The sequence below is a fragment of the Populus alba genome, chromosome 11, assembly GCF_005239225.2.
Source record: "Populus alba chromosome 11, ASM523922v2, whole genome shotgun sequence".
Classification (NCBI taxonomy): Eukaryota; Viridiplantae; Streptophyta; class Magnoliopsida; order Malpighiales; family Salicaceae; genus Populus; species Populus alba.
In genome coordinates this window covers 10774352-10794683 of record NC_133294.1, presented here as the reverse complement: position 1 = coordinate 10794683, position 20332 = coordinate 10774352, and the positions used below count along the sequence as shown (strand labels likewise).

Genomic DNA, 20332 nt, shown 5'->3' with positions numbered 1-20332 from the left:
AACAAATATTGGTAGCTAATATAGTGACAGAAACATGTACCGCAGACATCCACCTTCACCACATCAGCATTCCAACAAACCCAAATACGACCACGGGAAGAGAACTCATAATTGTACAAGAAGGACCAATTACGCAGAAGAAGATTAGAAATATTATCTTTATTCTTTTCTCTAACCCGAGTTTCAACCAAACCAAAAAAAACCATCCTCTCTTGATGGATTAGCCGACGCAATTCTGAATGCTTTATGGGGTCATTCAAACCTCTAACATTCCAACATCCAATCATCATAAGAAAATAGAGAGGAGTACAACAGCAACATAAAGGTTACCTTGAGTTGCCACCCCGTGGGGAGCCAGATTTCTTATTCTTCTTTGAACCCTTTTTCTTTTTCTCTAGAGAGTCTCCAGCCTTAATAGCTGACTGATTAACAGTTTTCCCATCAGTGAAATTCGGAGTTTGTGGACTTGTCGGGATCAATGACGTCGGCTCCTTCTCATTTCGTTCTCCATTTATGTCACCTCCCATTGCTGCAACATCAACATTCAGCTCATGACTAATAGTTGAGGGAACTTGGTTCACGGTCACACAAGCATCTGTATTGGAGACGACTAAACTTTGATCTAAAGCAGTACATGTATCCCCTTCCTCCTGCTCCATGTCTGATGTGCCGTGAATGATTTGGAAAATCGGGCAACAATGATTATAATGAAAATGAGATGAAGGATGGGTCTGGTTGTGTTGTCTTTCTTTTGGTATTTAGGCTGGATTGTAGTGATTTAAGGTAAATAAGATGGAGATAGACTAGAATGATACTTTGATAAGTCGATCTGGACGCCACAAAGATCAATCTAGGATTTCGACGCCACACTCTTTGTGATTGAAGAGTGATAAGTCAGGTAGGGTTCTTCACAAAAACGAATTTGGAAGAACAACTCTTAATTCTCTGAATTAAGTTTCAAATCTTGGCCAAAAAGTGTTTATTTCATATTCTGATACATATTTATCTTGGAACATCCCTCCAAAGTTAGGTGAATTCAACATGACAGAAGTCAAGCCTAAAAAACTAGACTTTTAATAAAGCAAGTAGACAAATTTAACTAACAGACGTTTTTTTTGACATTTCTAAAACATATGCAGACTAAATTTAAAACAGCCATAACTTTTGACACAAAAGTCCAATGCAATCATGGTTGGACAATATAGAAAGATCACGTTCTGAACTTGAATTTTACCTACATAAATCTTGTTTTCACATGCATTGGATGACTTCAAATTCGGGTTCAAATCCATCTACTGTTCTGACCGTAAACAGCATCAATTCCTTCACTTGCATTATCAATCCAAATACATTACTGCCCAGCATGAAAAGAACCATTAAGGGCTTTTCCCATCTCCAAGTTCCAATTGTAGGCAAATAAGCACCCTTGAACCAATTTCAAACTGATTGCTAATTTTTAACTCCGACGCAGCTTCAATCATTGCAATTTGATTCGTTAAGACCCGTTGTAGTTGTTTCGCTCTCGCTCTTGTCATTGGACCATATGAATCCTCTTGCATATTAGATTCAGCTTTACGAGATGGATTATAATTCCCATGATGCACATCATCAGCCCCGGGTTGAAAATGATTTGTCCTCAAATCAGAATCGTCATCATCATCCAAGTACGGAGATAAGTCTTTCACATTAAAAGTAGTTGATACATTGTAATCACCAGGAAGATCTACCTTATACGCATTGTCATTCACCTTTCTCTATAATACGAAATGGACCGTCAGCTCTTGGCATCAACTTGGACTTACGTTTGCTTGGAAATCTGCCCTTGCTAATATGAATCCAAACAAGATCTCCAGGTTCAAACCTGACCATCTTTCGCCCCTTGTTAGCTTGTTTAGCATACTTTGTTGTTTTCTCCTTAATATGTAGTCGAACCTGCTCATGTAGTTTCTTCATCAATTCTGCCTTTCTAATTCCATCCATAGATGTCCTCTCATCAATTGGAATATGAACAAGATCAATAGGAACACAAGGATTAAAGCCATACACAACCTCAAATGGTGAAAATTTTGTAGCCCCATGCACACTACGATTATATGCAAACTCCACAATCGGCAAAACAAGTATCCCAACTCTTTCAAACTGTTATGTATAACAGCTCGTAACAAAGAAGATAAAGTTCGGTTTACTACCTCAGTTTGTGGATGACATGCCGTACTGAAAAGTAACTTTGTTCCATGTTTCCTCCAAAGAGTCTTCCAAAAATGGCTTAAGAACTTTGTATCAGGATCAGAGACAATGCTTTTAGGAATTCCATGCAAACGAACAATCTCTTGAAAGAACAAATCAGCAGGAATGAAATGGGACATTTTGGAGAATCGATCAACCACCACCATTATTGAATCCTTCCCACGTTGTGTTCTTGGTAATCCAAGTACGATTTGAAAATCGACTTTAGAAAAACAATACAGCACCATGCAACTCATCAAGCAAATCATCAAGTCTGGATATAGGAAATCGATACTTAATTGTTATTTTGTTGATAGCACGGCTGTCCATGCACATCCTCATGGTACCATCTTTCTTCGGAACAAGCAAAGTAGGTACGGAACATGGACTAAGTGATTCTCGCACATAGCCCTTCTCTAAGAGCTCACCGACCTGCCTTTGAATCTCTTTCGCTTCCTCTGGATTACATCTGTATGCTGGTCTATTAGGAAGTGAAGCTCCCGACACCAAATCAATTTGATGCTCAATACCACGAATAGGTGATAATCTTTTAGGTAATTCATCTGGAAATACATCTTTAAATTTCTTCAAGAAATTCCTTAATCTGTCTTGGTAAGTCCAATCCTTCTACTTGTAGTAGTTGCTTTGCCCAGACCATGAAAACAATCCCTGTTGTGGCTAATGCTTGTTTGATGTCTCCTTTTTTGGCTAACAACAGCTCCTTTCGTGATGTCACCTCCTTTTGTTGGCTTCGTAACTGATCCTCTCTAACTTGTTGAGAACTCAGTGGTAACAAGTTCACCTTCTTTCCATTCAGCATAAATGAATAAGTGTTCTTCCGTCCATTGTAGGTCACATCCTTATCAAACTGCCATGGACGACCCAGCAACAAATGGCTAGCTGACATTGGTGCAACGTCACATAAAACCTCGTCGTGATAGGTTTTAATGGAAAAAGGTACACGAACTTGCTTTGTCACCCGAATCTCCCCATTCTTATTCAGCCATCGCAAACTATAGGGTCTGGGATGTGGAAGGGTATTTAAACCCAATTTCTCCACCAAGGTAGTTGACGCAACATTAGTGCAACTTCCATTATCAATGATCATCCCGCACACCTTATCTCGAATCTGACATCGAGTATGAAAGATGTTCTCGCGTTGCTCATCACTAACGTCAATTTGTGCATTCAGAACCCGTTGAACAACCAACAAATCTCCCTTCACTGGTTCGAAATCCTCTTCTTGTTCAGCCACTTGTACCTCATCTTCGTCTTCAGTTTCAACCTCATCTCCATTGATCAGCTCTCCATGATCCCCATGTGGATCTTCATCAGCTTCTATAATATCATTTCGTGGCACCCTTAGTGCTTGCCTCGGTTGGGGTTGCAAATTATTTCTTTGCATCCTTTGTATAAGGGTATTCAACAGTTCACGAATTCCCGTCATCTCATCCCGGATCTCAGCATGAGATCGTTGTAAGCCCATAACCTGTGCCTGTTCCAAACTTAACCCTCTTGGCAAATCTTCTTTATCTCCAGCCATAGTTAAGTTTATCAACCTCAATTCCAGCAAACCTTTCTTCTTTTTTTTTTTTTTTGGCTCCCGCCTAAGATCGCAACTGATGCTCTGATACCAGATGATGTGCCGTGAATGATTTGGAAATCGGCAACAATGATTATAATGAAAATGGATGAAGGATGGGTCTGGTTGTGTTGTCTTTCTTTTGGTATTTAGGCTGGATTGTAGTGATTTAAGGTAAATAAGATGGAGATAGACTAGAATGATACTTTGATAAGTCGATCTGGACGCCACAAAGATCAATCTAGGATTTCGACGCCACACTCTTTGTGATTGAAGAGTGATAAGTCAGGTAGGGTTCTTCACAAAACGAATTTGGAAGAACAACTCTTAATTCTCTGAATTAAGTTTTCAAATCTTGGCCAAAAGTGTTTATTTCATATTCTGATACATATTTATCTTTGGAACATCCCTCCAAAGTTAGGTGAATTCAACATGACAGAAGTCAAGCCTAAAAACTAGACTTTTAATAAAGCAAGTAGACAAATTTAACTAACAGACGTTTTTTTTGACATTTCTAAAACATATGCAGACTAAATTTAAAACAGCCATAACTTTTGACACAAAAGTCCAATGCAATCATGGTTGGACAATATAGAAAGATCACGTTCTGAACTTGAATTTTACCTACATAAATCTTGTTTTCACATGCATTGGATGACTTCAAATTCGGGTTCAAATCCATCTACTGTTCTGACCGTAAACAGCATCAATTCCTTCACTTGCATTATCAATCCAAATACATTACTGCCCAGCATGAAAAGAACCATTAAGGGCTTTTCCCATCTCCAAGTTCCAATTGTAGGCAAATAAGCACCCTTGAACCAATTTCAAACTGATTGCTAATTTTTAACTCCGACGCAGCTTCAATCATTGCAATTTGATTCGTTAAGACCCGTTGTAGTTGTTTCGCTCTCGCTCTTGTCATTGGACCATATGAATCCTCTTGCATATTAGATTCAGCTTTACGAGATGGATTATAATTCCCATGATGCACATCAATGTCTCTCAAAACATGCTGTAGGAGTTTTGTCTTCATGGCAAATAGCATTGCACACATCTGATGTCACATGATCATTACAATCAAACGTATGTATCCCAGATGTTGAGCAACCATTCTCATTCTCATTCTTATGCACTTTAGATGCACACAAACCATTCTCACCACTTACAGAACCCTTATTTCGTTTAACAACTACCTGCTATTGAAACTGATTCTGTTTGTTATCCGCAGATTTAGAGATCACAGCTCCTACTTTCCTCGCACCCTCTACCACCACTATAGGATGAGCAACTTTATTAGTGGTACATATCGCTGTAGTGTGTCCAAAGATGTTGCAGTTATTGCACCTTGACGGTATCCATTCATAATCAGCTGATATTGTTACGAATACCCCATTTGAACAGCGAAGGTCGTATTCCTTAACCAGCGTCTTTGAAGCATCTATCTCAACGCAAACTCTTGCGTAGCTAAGCCTTTTACGCAACAATGTATACCGATCAGCATGAAGGGGAACCCCAATAGCACTCGCTATACAACTCAGCCCCTTGATAGTCCAATACTCAAGAGGAACATTATACAGCCTAACCCATACTGGAACTCTGACCAAATCATCTTTCAAAAATTGCATGTTCGGTTGCCAACGTTTAAGCACCAAAGGTCTGTTTGCCATGTGCCATGGGGCTCTTTCCAGAACATTAGTGGCGCGATCAACAGAATCAAAGGTGAAAAGGTAGAAACCATTTTCCGAAGATAAAACTTCTGATAGACCATAGGAGCCCCATATCCTTTTGGAAATCGAATTAACAACAGGATATGGTAATTTCTGGCCCAAAATGACCAACTAGAGTGGATTTCCAAAGTTCACAGCCATCGTCAAACACATCACGCGGAGGAGCTACTGTTATACGGCCATCAGACATAGCCGGGGGTTCAAAATGCAGATTTCGAACAGGATGAAAATCAATGTTCTTACTACCCTCCTTGACATCAACCATAGAACCCTTCAAAGCATTTAAAAAATTCAGTTTGGTCTTAAGGTTTGGTTGTTCTTGTTGCTGAGACCCTACTTTCAATTCATCAACTTCAGAACCCAGCACATGATTCATTTCTGAAACAACATGAGGAGCCTGGATAGTAGAAGATTTCTCTATGCTAGCTTCAGAATTAGCTTGATGATCATTAGTAAATTGAGAAATCTTCATACGATGACTATTCAACATATCTTTTAGCTCTAATCTTAAGGTATGTCCAGACTTAACTTCATTGTGTTGTTCAATGTTACAGCTAAGGTTTGAACCAGATTCCACACCAGAACTTAAAGACATTATGAAAATAGACAAATACTAGAGAGAGCAAGCTCTAATGAGAGATTATCATGTTTATAGCTGGTATTGGAAATCCAGAAAGAAAACCCACTGAAAAGATGTAGCTACTCACCTTATCTCAAAGAATTACGAGGCCAGTATCTCTCAGTTCATTGATTGAAACGATGATCCCTTCGGTCAAGATGTAGAGCATGATCTGATGGACAACATACTCAAATAAGGTGATGATCCAACGGTGAACCAAAGAGATCGAGATTCAACAACCCCAGAATTATGACGCCCGTATCTCACAGTTCATTGATTGGAATGAAGATCCGTTCGGTCAAGATGTAGAGTATGTTCTGACGGACAACATACTCAAAAAAAATTCAGATTCAGTTCGTTCAAGAACTGAAGAATGCAGGAATCACTCTCACACGTTAAAACTGAAACATTCAGAATAATAATCATCAAAGCTGCTGAAATTGTGGCTTACATGAGTTTAAATAGTTCTTGAAAAGTTAACCCTAATGGACCCTTTATGTGGACTTATATGAGGTCCACTAAAAACTGGCCCAAAACCCTAAACTGAAAAACCCATAACCTGATCCAAACAAGCCTTGGACCCTAGCTCAAAACAAAGTTTTAATTCAGCCCAAACATTAAAGAAAATAATAAAAAATAACTAATCTGTCATTAAATACCACCAGCCCTTCTTTCCTTGTGTAGCTAGGATGAATAAGGAATCCTTATAAGAAAAGGATTCTGAAACATTAATGAATCACTGCCACACTTGTATTGCATCTCATTAAAGATCCTTGTGGAACTAGGAAATTCCCAAAGTCAGCTGCCACATCCTTGTAGGAAAAGAATCCTAACCAAATAGGAAGTCCACAAGTCAAATGGAAGTAAATAACAAAATCCGTACAGCCTCCGTTGACCAGTATTGCGGTTCCTTCCCGAACTCCGATTGACCTGAATTTGTAACTGATGCGAACCTCGTGATCACGTGGTCACGCAACCCACAATCAAGATTGAGATCTGATCCCGGGAAGCCGAAATAGGTCTGATATGAGTGCGACACAATGGAAACCTGCCCCAAGGCACCAACACTATTGGAATGAGTAGAATGACGCCACGAAGCCAGTTAATCTTCGATAAGTCAGATTCAGTTCGTTCAAGAACTGAAGAATGCAAGAATCACTCTCACACGTTAAAACTGAAAAATTCAGAATAATATTCATCAAAGCTGCCGAAATTGTGGCTTACATGAGTTTAAATAGTTCTTGAAAAGTTAACCCTAATGGACCCCTTATGTGGACTTATATGAGGTCCACTCAAAACTGGCCCAAAACCCTAAACTGAAAAGCCCATAACCTGATCCAAACAAGCCTTGGACCCTAGCTCAAAACAAAGTTTTAATTAAGCCCAAACATTAAGGAAAATAATAAAAATAAGTAACTTGTCATTAAATACCACCAGCCCTTATTTCCTTGTGTAGCTAGGATGAATAAGGAATCCTTATAAGAAAAGGATTCTGAAACATTAATGAATCACTGCCACACTTGTATTGCAGCTCATTAAAGATCCTTGTGGAACTAGGAAATTCCCAAAGCCAGCTGCCACATCCTTGTAGGAAAAGAACCCTAACCAAATAGGAAGTCCACAAGTCAAATGGAAGTAAATAACAAAATCCGTACAGCCTCCGTTGACCAGTATTGCGGTTCCTTCCCGAACTCCGATTGACCTGAATTTTTAACCCAAGGTAGTAAGATATGTCTGGAGAGTCCACATAAAATATTATCCCGATACAATGGTCAGATTGAGAATTATGATTGTTGCCGTAAACCTGGACTGTTGCGCTTTTTACGCCAAAATCCAAATCTGACCTTACATGGGTCGTATCACATCGCTGAACCGTATCAAGGAGCTTCAAAGGCAAGTAGATGAGTTGATGATGAAGGGTTACATTCGTGAGAGTATGAGTCCTTGTGCTGTGCTAGTGCTACTTGTGCCTAAAAAGGATGGAACATGGAGGATGTGTGTTGATTGTCGTGCCGTCAATAACATAACGGTAAAGTATCGACATCCTATTCCTAGGCTTGATGACATGCTAGATGAGTTACATTGATGCGAACCTCGTGATCACGTGGTCACGCAACCCACAATCAAGATTGAGATATGATCCCGGAAAGCCGAAATAGGTCTGATATGAGTGCGACACAATGGAAACCTGCCCCAAGGCACCAACACTATTGGAATGAGTAGAATGACCCCATGAAGCTAGTTAATCTTCGATAAGTCAGATTCAGTTCGTTCAAGAACTGAAGAATGCAAGAATCACTCTCACACGTTAAAACTGAAAAATTCAGAATAATAATCATCCAAGCTGCTGAAATTTTGGCCTACTTGAGTTTAAATAGTTCTTGAAAAGTTAACCCTAATGGACCCTTTATGTGGACTTATATGAGGTCCACTCAAAACTGGCCCAAACCCTAAAATGAAAAGCCCATAACTTAATCCAAACAAGCCTTGGATCCTAGCTGAAAACAAAGTATGAATTAAGCCCAAACAAGCCTTGGGCTGTAGCTAACAAAATAAAATAAAGCCCTTATCTCATGGCCCAAATAAGGTTGTATTGGACCCCTTGCACATGGATAAGATGTACTAGGATCTCCTCTTGATACTCCAATGGACCTTCCAATTCTGACTTGGTGGAAACCTTCAAAACCAATGCATTCAATGTGTCTTTCAATGTCTTTGTCTTGGACCGAGTCATTGGTCCATTTGTATGCGTTGTCATTGATTCTCTCTAAAACCTGAAAAGGACCATCACCACGAGGCTGTAATTTTGATTTCCTTTGGTTAGGAAATCGTTACTTACACATGTGCGCCCATACCCAATCACCGGGTTGGAAAACAACCAGTTTACGTCCCTTATTTGCTTTAGAAGCGTAAAGTCTGTTCTTTTTCTCTATTTGTAGTCGAACTCCCTCATGGAGTTCTCTCACCATCTTTGCCTTCTTTTCACCATCTAAATTTACCCTTTCTTCAAAAGGTAAAGGAATTAAGTCCATAGGAGTTAGTGGATTAAAACCATAAACAATTTCAAAAGGAGAAAAAGTAGTAGTTGAATGCACAGTTCTATTATAAGCAAACTCAACAAAAGGCAAACATTCTTCCCAACTTTTCAAATTCTTTTGAATTACAGCACGTAAAAGTTGGGATAATGTTCTATTCACTACCTCAGTTTGTCCATCTGTTTGAGGATGGCATGTTGTCGAAAATAAGAGTTTAGTTCCCAACTTTCCCCATAAGGTCTTCCAAAAGTAACTAAGGAACTTAACATCACGATCTGACACTATACTCTTAGGAATGCCATGCAAACATACAATCTCTCTAAAGAACAAGTCTGCGATATGAGATGCATCATCTGTTTTATGGCATGCAATGAAATGCGCCATTTTAGAAAACCTATCTACCACAACAAAGATAGAGTCTCTACCTTTCTTTGACCTGGGTAAACCTAAAACAAAATCCATAGAGATATCTACCCAAGGTTCAGTAGGCACAGGTAGTGGTGTATATAGTCCATGCGGTTGTACTCTAGATTTTGCCTTTCTACAAGCAATGCACTGTTCACAAATTCGTTGCACATCACTTTTCATCTTTGGCCAATAGAAATGCTCATGCAATACATCCAAGGTTTTCGCAACCCCAAAGTGACCCATTAAACCACCCCCATGTGCTTCACGAACAAGCAATTCACGCAAAGAACTAGCAGGAACACACAATCTATTTTCTTTGAACAAATAACCATCCATCAAATAAAACTTACAGAAAGCCGAATGTCCACATGCATTATAAATCTCAGCAAAGTCAGAATCATTATCATACAATTCCTTCACATATTCAAAACCTAACAATCTAGTATTCATGGTGTGTAAAAGAACATACCTGCGCGAGAGTGCATCAGCTACGATGTTCTCTTTCCCTTGCTTATACTTGATTACTTGATCATGTATTTTCTCTAAGATTGATCTAAAAAGTGGGTACCATCAGATTAGAATGAAAGAGGGTGATGAGTGGAAAACTGCATTTAAGACTAAGCATGGTTTGTATGAATGGTTAGTCATGCCGTTTGGACTTACGAACGCGCCTAGCACGTTTATGCGTTTAATGAATCATGCATTGCATGCGTTTATAGGTAAGTTTGTTGTTGTGTATTTTGATGACATTTTGATCTATAGCAAGAACTTAAATGAGCATCTTGATCATTTGCGTAATGTACTTAGTCTGTTGCGTAGTGAGCAATTATATGCTAATCTTAAGAAGTGTACCTTTTGTATGGAAAAAATTGTGTTTCTTGGCTATGTCGTAACTGCACAGGGTATCGAGATGGACAAGGAGAAAGTTAAGGCCATCCAGGATTGGCCTACACCAAAATCGATAAGTGAGGTAAAGAGTTTTCATGGACTTGCTAGTTTTTATAGAAGGTTTGTGAAGGATTTTAGTACTATTGCTGCACCTTTAACTGAAATTGTTAAAAAGTCTGTTGGATTCAAATGGAATGATGAACAGGATAAGGCTTTTTAATTTGTTGAAAGATGAACTTTGTTCGGCACCTGTTTTAGCTTTGCCTAACTTTACGAGAGCTTTTGAAGTTGAATGTGATGCGTCAGGTATTGGTATAGGAGCTGTGTTAATGCAGGATAAAAGGCCCATTGCGTATTTCAGCGAAAAACTTAATGGGGCAGCTTTGAATTACCCTACATATGACAAGGAGCTCTATGCCTTGGTAAGATCTCTAGAGACGTGGCAGCATTACCTGTGGCCCAAGGAGTTTGTGATACATTCTGATCATGAATCATTGAAGCACTTGAAAGGGCAAGGTAAGTTGAGTAGGAGACATGCTAAATGGGTGGAATTTATTGAAACCTTTCCATATGTGATCAAGTATAGGCAAGGAAAGGAAAACATTGTAGCTGATGCACTTTCGCACAGGTATGTTCTTTTATCTACTTTGGATGCTAGATTTCTAGGATTTGAACACACAAAAGAATTGTACAAGGATGATAGTGATTTTGCTAATGTTTACAATGCTTGCGAAACTTTGACTTTTGGGAAGTTTTATAGACTTGATGGATATTTGTTTAAAGAGAGTCGATTATGTGTTCCATTAAGTTCTATGTGTGAATTGCTTGTACGTGAAGCACATGGGGGCGGGTTGATGGGGCATTTTGGTGTTGTTAAGACTTTGGATGTGTTGCATGAGCATTTTTATTGGCCTAAAATGAAAAAAGATGTGTAGCGCATATGTGATAAATGCATAACTTGTAGGAAAGCAAAGTCTAGGACTCAACCACATGGCTTGTATACCCCTTTGCCTGTACCTAAGGAACCATGGGTAGACGTTTCGATGGATTTCGTCTTAGGTTTACCTAGGTCAAAACGGGGTAGGGATTCAATCTTTGTAGTTGTTGATAGGTTTTCAAAGATGGCACACTTTATTCCATGTCATAAAACCGATGATGCCACTAACATTGCTGATTTGTTCTTTAGGGAGATAGTATGACTTCACGGGGTCCCTAAGAGCATTGTTTCTGATAGAGATGTGAAGTTCCTTAGCTATTTTTGGAAGGTGTTATGGGGAAAATTGGGTACTAAACTGTTGTTTTCAACTACTTGTCACCCCCAAACAGATGGACAAAGCGAAGTAGTTAATAGGACCTTAACACAACTTCTGCGTGTTGTCATTCAAAAGAACTTAAAGAATTGGGTAGATTGTTTGCCATTTATAGAGTTCGCATATAATCGTAGTGTGCACTCTACTACTGAATTTTCACCATTTGAAATTGTGTATGGATTTAACCCTTTAACTCCAATGGATTTGATTCCTTTGCTTGTTGATGAAAGGGTTAGTTTGGATGGTAATCGTAAAGCACAGGTGGTGAAAACACTCCATGAGAGTGTGTGGCAACAGATTGAAAAGAGGAATCATGAGTATGCGACCAAAGCCAATAAAGGGCGCAAACATGTTGTCTTTCAGCCCGGCGATTGGGTTTGGGTGCATATGCGCAAGGAGAGATTTCCGGCTCATAGAAAATCAAAGCTACAACCACGAGGAGATGGGCCATTTCAGATCCTTGAGAGGATCAATGACAATGCCTATAAAGTTGATTTGCAAGGTGAGTATGGTGTTAGTGCTACCTTTAATGTTTCTGATCTTACTTTGTTTGATGTAGGCAATGATTCGAGGTCAAATCCTTTTGAAGAGAGAGGGGATGATGCGGATCACCCCAACACTAAGCGTAATCATGCCAACGATCCATTGGAGGTGCCAATTGGGCCAATCACAAGAGCTAGGGCAAAGAAGCTTAAAGAAGCATTGAATGGGCTTGTTCAGAACTTATGGAGCAAGATGGACGTAGAAGGGCTTGGGACATTTAAGGAGCATGAAGGACAGCCTTTAATTCATCTAGTTCAAGTCCAAGAAGAGCCCAATTCATGTGGAACAAGGGGTTGATATGTCCAGCCCAATACCAACCTTGTTAGGCTTATTTTGTTTCCTAATGCTACAAGGATAAAAAGCCAGCAACTTATTATTCTCCTAATTAAGTAAGGAAGTTGGCCATATCTTATTCCTAAAGAGGGGAGGACTATTTAATGCTTTTTTTTTTTGGTAAGCTCTATTTAATGCTTTTCCTAACATATGAAGGAAAGTAATTAAATCAGCAACACAAATTTGATTCTAGCATATTTAGGATGGTAATTTTCGGATTTTTATTATTTTTATTATTTTCTTCTTAGCTTTTGGGTTATTATTACTTATTTGGGTCAATTGTAAGTGGGCTTCATATAAGTCCAAAAAAGGGGGGCTCCATTAGGGTTTCTTTAAGTCTAGAGTCAGTATAAATAGAGGCATAACCAAACATGTAAGGTTACGCAATTTTCATATCAATAAACTTCTTTGCTGCACTTGTTGTGTGTTGGTGGGATAAACTTTGGAGGGTCAATAATATAGACTCTTAATTTGATGTTTAGCTGGTTGTTTTTGTACCCCTAGCATATTTAGTTGTTCTAAGTTTTTGTTTGGTTATGTGGCTAGCCTGTAGCCATTTGTTGGTTTTCGTTTCTGTCCACATTGTAAATCTTGGGTATGCCCATTATATTCTTTGTATCATTTTCTTTTAATACATAAGTCAGCTTACCAAAAAAAAAAAAATCTCCCTTCCTTGGTTCTCTAAAGAACTGAAAACGACTTATCGAAGAACAACTGGCTTCGTGGCGTCATCCTTATGCTTCTCATTCGCGAATCAATATTCGTTGGGTGGGGGTTTACGTTTCCAATAGTGCTAGTGCCTAGGTACAAGTTATCTTTGTGTCACACTCCTATCAAACCTGATTTACGTGGCTTTCCGGGAATTGGTGTCTGCGTGTGGGTTGTGTGACCACGTGATCACGAGGTTCGTATCAACAACTCTATTTGTTATTCAAGCAATGCATGAAACAAGCAAGAGAGATCAATTATTGATGAAGTTACGTTCTAATTTTGAGAGTGCACGTTCAAATATGATGAATTGACATCATGTATCATCTCTAGATGCTTGTTTGAGTGAAACTTCTTCGTAAGGAGCAACATATTATAACTTAGGCTATCATGGAACATCAAGCAAATGTTAATGCAATTGTTTATATGACTTATGCAGCACAAGAAAGGAATAAGGGTAGAATGTGTGTGTCGTCTAGTGCTTTAGCTGTAAAGCTTTTAGTCATATTGCTCGGGATTATCGTAAGAAGTTCTATAACTATTGCAAGAAACAAGGTCATATCATCTTTGCTTATCATACCTCTACTAGTGCCTCTAGTTCTGTTGCATTGCCTATTGCCTCGCTGATTGTTCATATTCTTGCTTCTACAGCCTTAGCAAACCTGAACACATTTACTCCTAAAATGGTACAACAGATGATCCTTTATACTCTTTCTGCTTTGGGCTTTTTTTTAATCATCAAGTTTCTTCTAAGCTATGTTGTTTTAACTCCAGAGCCTTTGTCACCAATATTGTTGTTCCTCTTTTCAATGTCAGAAATTGTGATAAAAGTCTAAAAATTAACACTGTGATGGCAGTTCTCTGCCTATCAGCAGTGTTGTTGGTGATCTTTCCTTTTCCTTAACTGATGTTTTGTGTATTATGACCTCTTGATCACACATCATGGGAATTATAATCCATCTCGTAAAGCTGAATCTAATATGCAAGAGGATTCAGATGGTCCAATGACAAGAGCGAGAGCGAAACAACTACAACGGGCCTTGACGAATCATCCAATGCATGTGAAAACAAGATTTATGTAGGTAAAATTCAAGTTCAGAACGTGATCTTTCTATATTATCCAACCATGATTGCATTGGATTTTTGTGTCAAAAGTTATGGCTGTTTTAAATTTCGTCTGCATATGTTTTAGAAATGTAAAAAAAAAAAACGTGTGTTAGTTAAATTTGTCTACTTGCTTTATTAAAAGTCTAGTTTTTAGGCTTGGGAAAACGTAAAGATTCAGAGGAGAAGGGATGGAGAGGAGGAGATTACAACTTGGGCAACTATGAAAAGAGTGATGAAGAAGAGATTTGTTCTTGATTACTATAAACAGGAGCTATACATCAGACTTCAGACTTTGCGACAGGGATCTTTGACTGTGAAAGAGTTTGAATTGCTGCAGATTTGATGTGAATTGATGGAACCTCAAGAGCAAACAATAGCTAGATTTCTTGGAGGGTTGAGGAAGGATATAGCTAATGTTGTTGAGTTACAACCGTACATCTTCCTTGAGGAAGTTATAAAGCTCGCAACCCGAGTAGAGAGGCAGCAGAGACGAGGAGGTGTTCGAACTAGTGTAACTATGTCAAGCGTGATAAGGGTTGTTTCTACGCCTACACGAACATGTAGCACACCTAAACGAGACAAGAAGGTGGAGTTTAGCAAGGGGAATACCAGTTCTGATTCTTTGAAGGGAAAGGAGAAGGGGACAGAACCTCAACACCCTAGGAGGTCTCGGGACATCAAGTGCTTCAAGTGCTTGGGACATGGGCATATTGCTTCGGAATGTCCAAATAAAAGGGTGATGATTTTGCATGGGGATCATGGAGAGCTGATCAGTGGAGACGAGGTTGAAACTGAATACGACGATGAGGTACAAGTGGCTGAACAAGAAGAGGATTTCGAACCAGTGAAGGGAGATTTGTTGGTTGTTCAACGGGTTCTGAATGCACAAATTGACAGTAGTGATGAGCAACGCGAGAACATCTTTCATACTCGATGTCAGATTCGAGATAAGGTGTGCGGGATGATCATTGATAATGGAAGTTGCACTAATGTTGCGTCAACTACCTTGGTGGAGAAATTGGCTTTAAATACCCTTCCACATCCCAGACCCTATAGTTTGCGATGGCTGAATGAGAATGGGGAGATTCGGGTGACAAAGCAAGTTCGTGTACCTTTTTCCATTAAAACCTATCACGACGAGGTTTTATGTGACGTTGCACCAATGTCAGCTAGCCATTTGTTGCTGGGTCGTCCATGGCAGTTTGATAAGGATGTGACCTACAATGGATGAAAGAACACTTATTCTTTTATGCTGAATGGAAAGAAGGTGAACTTGTTACCACTGAGTTCTCAACAAGTTAGAGAGGATCAGTTACGAAGCCAACAAAAGAAGGTGACATCACGAAAGGGACTGTTGTTAGCCAAAAAAGGAGACATCAAACAAGCATTAGCCACAACAGGGATTGTTTTCATGGTCTGGGCAAAGCAACTACTACAAGTAGAAGGATTGGATTTACCAAGACAGATTAAGGAATTACTTGAAGAATTTAAAGATGTGTTTCAGATGAATTACCTAAAGGATTACCACCTATTCGTGGTATTGAGCGTCAAATTGATTTGGTGCCGGGAGTTTCACTTCCTAATAGACCAGCATACAGATGTAATCCAGAGGAAGCGAAAGAGAGTCAAAGGCAGGTCGGTGAGCTCTTAGAGAAGGGTTATGTGCGAGAATCACTTAGTCCATATTCCGTACCTACTTTGCTTGTACCGAAGAAAGATGGAACCATGAGGATGTGCATGGACAGCCGCGCTATCAACAAAAATAACAGTTAAGTATCGATTTCCTATACCCAGACTTGATGATTTGCTTGATGAGTTGCATGGTGCTGCATTGTTTTCTAAAGTCGATTTGATGAGTGGCTATCACCAAATTAGAATGAAAGAGGGAGATGAATGGAAAACAGCATTTAAAACTAAACAGGGGTTATATGAATGGATGGTAATGCCGTTTGGGTTATCTAATGCGCCTAGTATATTTATGAGGCTTATGAATCATGTTTTGAGGAAGTATATTGGGCTGTTTGTTGTAGTATATTTTGACGACATCCTGGTGTATAGCAAGACCTTTGATGATCATGTGAAGCATCTTAGAGTTTTGTTTGAAACTTTGCAAGATTCTAAGTTGTATGGGAAACTCACAAAGTGTTACTTCTGTAAAGAAAGTGTCGTGTTTCTTGGATATATTATCTCTAGCAGGGGAGTTAGAGTTGATGAGGAGAAAATTGAGGCAATTCGAGACTGGCCAAAACCTGCTAGTATCATTGATGTGAGGAGTTTCCATGGTTTAGCTTCTTTCTACAGGCGATTTGTGAAAGACTTCAGCTCTATTGTTGCTCCTATGACAGAATGCTTGAAAAACGGGAAAGAGTTTAGATGGAGTGAAGATGCGCAGAAAGCTTTTGAGCTAATTAAGGAAAAGTTGTGTATTGCTCCAGGTTTAGCACTTCCAGACTTTGCTAAAACATTCGAAATAGAGTGCGATGCTTCCGAGGTTGGAATTGGTGCTGTTTTGATGCAAGAAAAGAGACCGATTGCATTCTTCAGTGAAAAGTTAAATGGAGCGCGTTTGAACTACTCTATTTACGACAAGGAGTTCTATGCTTTGATTCGGACTCTGGAGGTATGGCAGCACTACTTGTTGCCTACAGAATTTGTTATACATACTGATCATGAAGCCTTGAAGTATCTTAAGGGGCAAAACAAGTTGAATCGAAGACATGCTAAATGGGTGGAGTTCATGGAGTCATTTCCTTATGTCATAAAGTACAAGAAAGGGCAAGTTAATGTGGTTGCTGATGCTCTTTCTAGGAGGTATGAACTGATCTCTATGTTGAATGCAAGGCTGATGGGTTTTGAACAGGTGAAGGATCAGTATGCCAATGATTCCTACTTTGTTAATGTGGTTGCCGAATGTGCAAAGGGAGCTTATGATGGGTTCTTTATGCATGAAGGTTACTTGTTCAAAATGGGCAGAATGTGTATTCCTTCAGGTTTGTTACGGGAATTGCTTGTGCGAGAGGCTCATAGTGGTGGTCTTAGTGGTCATTTTGGGGAGAAGAAGACTTATGAGCTGCTGAAAGAACATTTTTTTTTGGCCCAGTATGTTACGGGATGTACACAAGGTGATTGAAAGATGTGCTATTTGCAAGAGAGCTAAAGGTAAAGAGAATGCGTATGGACTATATATGCCACTGCCTATTCCAGAGCAACCATGGATGGACATTAGCATGGACTTTGTACTTGGACTACCAAGAACACAATGTGGGAAGGATTCAATAATGGTGGTGGTTGATCGATTCTCCAAAATGTCCCATTTCTTTCCTTGTACGAAAACTGACGATGCAGTATATGTTGCTGATTTGTTCTTTTAAGAGATTGTTCGTTTGCATGGAATTCCTAAAAGCATTGTCTCTGATCGTGATACGAAGTTCTTAAGCCACTTTTGGAAGACTCTTTGGAGGAAACTTGGAACAAAGTTACTTTTCAGTACGGCATGTCATCCACAAACTGATGGACAAACTGAGGTAGTAAACCGAACTTTATCTTCTTTGTTACGAGCTGTTATACATAAGTATTTGAAGAGTTGGGATACTTGTTTGCCGATTGTGGAGTTTGCATATAATCGTAGTGTGCATGGGGCTACAAAATTTTCACCATTTTAGGTTGTCTATGGCTTTAATCCTTGTGTTCCTATTGATCTTGTTCATATTCCAATTGATGAGAGGACATCTATGGATGGAATTAGAAAGGCAGAATTGATGAAGAAACTACATGAGCAGGTTCGACTACATATTGAGGAGAAAACAACAAAGTATGCTAAACAAGCTAACAAGGGGCGAAAGATGGTCAGGTTTTGAACCTGGAGATCTTGTTTGGATTCATATTAGCAAAGGGCAGATTTCCAAGCAAACGTAAGTCCAAGTTGATGCCAAGAGCTGACGGTCCATTTCGTATTATAGAGAAGGTGAATGACAATGCGTATAAGGTAGATCTTCCTGGTAATTACAACGTATCAGCTACTTTTAATGTGAAAGACTTATCTCCGTACTTGGATGATGATGACGATTCTGATTTGAGGACAAATCATTATCAACCCGGGGCTGATGATGTGCATCATGGGAATTATAATCCATCTCGTAAAGCTGAATCTAATATGCAAGAGGATTCAGATGGTCCAATGACAAGAGCGAGAGCGAAACAACTACAACGGGCCTTGACGAATCAAATTGCAATGATTGAAGCTGCGTCGAAGTTAAAAATTAGCAATCAGTTTGAAATTGGTTCAAGGGTGCTTATTTGCCTACAATTGGAACTTGGAGATGGGAAAAGCCCTTAATGGTTCTTTTCATGCTGGGCTACTTGTATTTGGATTCATAATGCAAGTGAAGGAATTGATGTTGTTTACGGTCAGAACAGTAGATGGATTTGAACCCAAATTTGAAGTCATCCAATGCATGTGAAAACAAGATTTATGTAGTTAAAATTCAAGTTCCGAACGTGATCTTTCTATATTGTCCATCCATGATTGCATTGGACTTTTGTGTCAAAAGTTATGGCTGTTTTTAAATTTCGTCTGCATATGTTTTTAGAAATGTATAAAAAAAAAACGTGTTTAGTTAAATTTGTCTACTTGCTTTATTAAAAGTCTAGTTTTTAGGCTTGACTTCTGTCATGTTGAATTCACCTAACTTTGGAGGGATGTTCCAAAGATAAATATGTATCAGAATATGAAATAAACACTTTTGGCCAAGATTTGAAAACTTAATTCAGAGAATTAAGAGTTGTTCTTCCAAATTCGTTTTGTGAAGAACCCTACCTTACTTATCACTCTTCAATCACAAAGAGTGTGGCGTCGAAATCCTAGATTGATCTTTGTGGCGTCTAGATCGACTTATCAAAGTATCATTCTAGTCTATCCTCCATCTTATTTACCTTAAATCTTTTTTTTTTTGGTAAGCTGACTTATGTATTAAAAGAAAATGATACAAAGAATATAATGGGCATACCCAAGATTTACAATGAGGACAGAAACGAAAATCAACAAATGGCTACAGGCTAGCCACAACAAAACAAAAACTTGGACCAACTAGATATGCTAGGGGTACAAAAACAACCAGCTAAACATCAAATTAAGAGTCCATGTTATTGACCCTCCAAAGTCTTTGGATCCTTATGTTTTCATCTGTTTGTTGAACATTAATTATCAAAACAAGCTTATCGCGAATGATACATTCGATTTGATCAAAAACCAAATTCGAAGCTTTAGACACATCTGCAAAGATCCTTGCATTCCGTTCTTGCCAGATACAATACACTGTAGCTGTGAAACCCAGTTTACGAGAAAAGTTGACGAAACTTTTTCCATGCCAAGAGACAGTGGCCAATCGAATCCATTCATCCAAGCTTTTTGTCATTCTTGGAATGTCGCATCTATCACAAACATTCCACCATAATGCTTTCGCAAAGGAGCATTCAAAGAACAAGTGGTTGTGATCTTCATTATTGCAGAGACAGAGTGAGCACCTATTGGGACCATGAATACCAAACCGATGAAGCCTATCCTGCGTTGAGAGTTTCCGTTGGATAGCCACCCAAAGAAGAAATGCATGTCTTGGGACAGCATTGTTGAACCACACGATGTCATGCCAATCAACCATTTGATGATGAATTCTTAGTTGTTCCCAAGCTACTTTGACTGAGAAACTCTGATTTGGCGAATCCAACCAAACAATCTCATCCTTTTGCCCCTTAGGAGTAGAGGTGGAAGGAATAGCTTCTAAAATGGGGTGCCAGCCAATAGCATGAGTGATAGGAATTCTCCATTCTAAGTTATTAATCAGCAC

General features: G+C 39.1%; 1 pseudogene; it reads left to right on the top strand.

Moving 5' to 3' along the window:
- Nucleotides 1-10246: 10246 nt before the first annotated feature.
- Nucleotides 10247-20332, top strand: part of LOC140956081 (uncharacterized) — a 51940-nt pseudogene continuing 41854 nt past the window's right edge.